Source organism: Gymnoscopelus microlampas (genome assembly GCF_963454915.1).
Source record: "Gymnoscopelus microlampas genome assembly, chromosome: 24".
In the NCBI taxonomy this organism is placed as follows: domain Eukaryota; kingdom Metazoa; phylum Chordata; class Actinopteri; order Myctophiformes; family Myctophidae; genus Gymnoscopelus; species Gymnoscopelus microlampas.
The window spans coordinates 26,986,023-26,990,032 of NC_139961.1; the positions used below are offsets into that span (position 1 = coordinate 26,986,023).

General features: G+C 36.8%; 1 long non-coding RNA gene across 1 annotated transcript; it reads left to right on the forward strand.

Moving 5' to 3' along the window:
* The first annotated feature begins 2,556 nt into the window (after positions 1-2,556).
* LOC311041100 lies at positions 2,557-3,627 on the forward strand. The gene is made up of 3 exons (XR_014600348.1): positions 2,557-2,642; positions 2,809-2,880; positions 3,582-3,627. It is a non-coding gene; the product is annotated as an uncharacterized lncRNA (long non-coding RNA).
* Positions 3,628-4,010: the final 383 nt, after the last annotated feature.

The window sequence follows — 4,010 nt, forward strand, 5'->3', positions numbered from 1 at the left end:
TATTATCATTAGTAGTTGTATCCTTCAACTTCTTGTTTATGCCCCAAATGACTGCTATACAGGTTTTGTAGCAATTTTGTAGCAATTATGGAAATATTAGACCCTAATTGTCGAATGTTTAAGAATGTTCTAATCATGTATACTTTATTTTACTTAAAAATATGTTCATTTAATTTTTTTGTTTTTGTTTTACATTTTGGACAAAATAGCCAATTTACATTGAGGTGTGCAGATATCCCATGCCGTGCCCATCTATCCTGTTACTTACAGCAGTTGTTCTCAACCTTTTCAGGCCGAGATCCCCCAAAATAATCATATTTGAACTGGGGACCCCCAACCCTAATATGCATTTGGAATGTAGGAGTTGATGCATTTAGTTTGACTCTGTTCCACAGATCAATATTGTGAAAATAGCCGATCTACAAGCTCACAACAACGGCTTGATGGGTTATTTTTGCCTCTTTCTTATATTTTTGGCAATTTGGCCAATGTTTGACCAGTTTTTTTGTATAGTTTGTTGATTACTTTTGATGCAGTAATAGTCTTTTTCTTTGCTTTCTTTTATTTTTTTTTTATTTTTTTAGGTATTAAAAAGTTTACTTAAATTTTACTTCACTGTCATATGGGAAACTCCCCAAAATCATATGGGGACCCCCCTGTGGTTCCCGACCCACAGGTTGAGAACCACCCTCACAGAATTACGTCACGCAGCTCTGGGCGGAGCCTATTCGTTTTGAATTCGACATGTGGATCTAACTAACGTCTTTCGGCTGAGCGAACATTTATTTACAAACAAATCGGGTGCTTCCGTGCTTCTACTCTACTAGATAGCAGGTAAGTTCTTTAATTAGTTTATGGAATTATGTTATCCAACTTGTTAGTATCGTAAAAGTGCAATTATATTAGCGTATTAGCCATGGATCACACGACGCTCGTCCGTCATGAGCGTCATGGCTGAACTGCAACCTGGTTTTTGTACTTTCTCTATTTACAACCTGTACATCCACATACACGTTCAGATTTTAAATATAAAGTGCTTACTCCATGGCCACGGATGTTACAAGTCTACTAGGGCACTCGGAAATACCTGTATTGTCTGTATTGTTCAATAAAAAGCATTTTAATTCGATCGGTGGCCATTTTTTCCGTATTTCCTCATGCTTTCAACTACGCGACCCTATTGGTTGGGAGGTGTACTGCACTCTGATACATTATAACTCTATGACACAATGGCCACCGATCGGATTAAAATGCTTTTTATTGAACCATCCGGAAAAATACGGGTACTTACACCCACCCGAAGTGAATTGTAACATCCGTGGCCAGGAGTTAAGCACTATATATTTGAAATCAGAACGTGTATGTAGATGTAGGGCCGTAAATGAATAAAGTGCAAACACCAGGTTGAAGTTTCGTCATGACTGTCATGATACAGTGATTCGCTCAGGTTAAGCTTACATTATCAGACATGCAAAAGTGTCACTTTTCAGCTACAGTCACCTTTTTGAACCCAAAAAGGGCAATTGTGTGACACCTGACCAGAAAGAAAACAACATGTTGTCACCTTTTTCACCTCGAGGCTGTTTGCATGCCTGATTATGTTTTGTCGTAAGACTGTGTTGCACTCCCAAAAATCACTGATCTACAAGCTCACAGCTACGCATTGTGAGCTTGAGATAAGGTTTTTGGGGTGTGTAACACAGTCTTAGACATGGCATTAGCATATTCATTTCCATGTGGTGCATGATGAGTGTTTATTTCAGATATAAATCAGTCCACCTCAGTGAGAGCTAATGTTGGCGTTTGTTTTGACTGTAATTCATTATTATTATTATTAATAATAATAATAATAATAATAATAATAATAATAATAATGTATTATTATTATTATTATATCTGTGAATTTTGAACCTACAGTACAAAGCAAAATCATTTAATTAAGAGAAAGAGAGTACAAACAGTACCAATGGATCCTTAAGTACAGTTCAATTTACACTGAGAATTTTAATGTGCAGACAGCTTTGGTAATCTGTTTCTTTTAACTTAGTTTGTTTTACAGACAGTAGCTAACAAAAGCAGGTAATGGTTCTCAAAGTGAGCACCAGGGACCCCCAGGGGTCATTGGGGGGTTTCTAGGTGGTCCCCTGGTAAATGAGGTTATATAGCATCAAAATCAGTTTAACCACTTAAACCCTATATAAAGTGCCTATTTGAAAATAGCAGATCTACCAGCTATTAAAAAACTAAAGAACACTGTAAACAATATGTGTGGAATAGTTTTGAAACACTTTTGTAACTCAAATATTGAGTCTGCATAGCCAAGTACATACTAATTAGGGGGTCCTTGACATGAACATGTTTGAGAACCACTGATTTGTATAACATGAGTTCATTAATCAGTTCTGCATTGTGAAACACTTTGCCAAGTTCATCAGAAGAACTGAATGAATTATGAGAAGGGGGCACGGTGGCGCGAATTATGAGCAATCTGATGAGTTAACATTACTTTTTAAATTACTAACACACAAATAATGTTTTAAAATATTTCTACTATCACAGTTGCTGAAAGAAACACCTGGCTGGCAGTGAGCACCAGTGCAAAGACTGGACACGACAAGAAGAAGTGCGAAGACGATTTTCAGGTGAAAAGAATATCTGCTGCTACATGATGTCTTTACTTGCATTAGTCTGATGATGTCTTTATTTTTTATTTAATTTTGGGATACTGTGTACTTTCGTTTGATACTTTTTTTTTTGTTGTTTGACATTCTTCTCCTCTAAAATAATAATCATGAAATATTTCTTAAGGTGGCAAGCCAAAGCGAGGTGAAGGGGATCAGCTGGAAGCCCTGGACGCTGAGAAAAAGACAGCCATAATTGGTGAGCAAAAACAAAAGAATTGAGAAAGGAAAATGGGTAATAGTAATAGCTGATGCCTTAAGTTGGCTACTTTAACATCCCTGTTTCACTATTTATTAGCTATCAGTGGAGACGGCATCAGGTAATCATCGACACCATTGGTATCTTGCACGGCTTGGCACCTACTGTAGGGTGATCATACACTAACTTTCCAATTGCTCACTTCCTGATCACAGGATTCTAATAGATCTGGCCTAGTCTGCTTCCACTGTGGTGGTCCTCTGTGTTAGAACACTGTTAGAACACTGGCATCTTCATCCCTCCTTCACCCATACTCATGCAATGACCAGACCATGCCTTTAATTCATTTTCATTCATGCCTTTAATTTATTTGCTTGATTGCGAAGCATATCTTATTGCTCTTACTGGTAAACAACCTGTGCTGATAATCTGTTGTTCGTACAAGTGCAGTTCATGTGATGTCAAACATACCATGAGATAATTTGACAAGTTGTCACTAATAATTGTAAACTTGGACAGACTCAATAAATGCACTGATTTTTCAGAAAGTTCTATATAATTCTAATATTAAGAAAAGATCATGACTAAAATCACTAATCAAATTGTTCCTCTTGCCATGGAGTGGAATGCTTGGAGTCTATAGTAGACTGAGCATTTGGTCCTGTCTTCTAGCTCATTATCTCCCTTTCTCTTCTCTGTAGAGGCAACACAGAAGAAGTGGCCACATGCAACCAAAGGCCAGCTGGGTACACCCATGAATTCCAAGCTGACGGAGCTCCGTTATCGCCCAAGGCAGACTAAGTGAAGAAAGCTGTGCTCCAATGTTTTGTGAGCTTGTAGATTAGCTATTTTGTTTGTTTTAAATTGAAACTCAAATATTGAAAACATGCCCATGATGGGAAAGAAAGCTGTGCTTCAATGTTAATTGTGAGGTTGTTGATCAGCTATTTTGTTTGTTTTATACTGAAACAAATATTAAAAACATGCCTATGATAGGAAGGATGTGGTAGAGGCGTGAACAATATATATATAATTTGTTTTGTTTTTCTGAATAAATGAATGTTAATGACTTTTAGATTTGTTTTTTATTTATTTATGTAGGTAGGTATATATGTGTAAATAAACATATA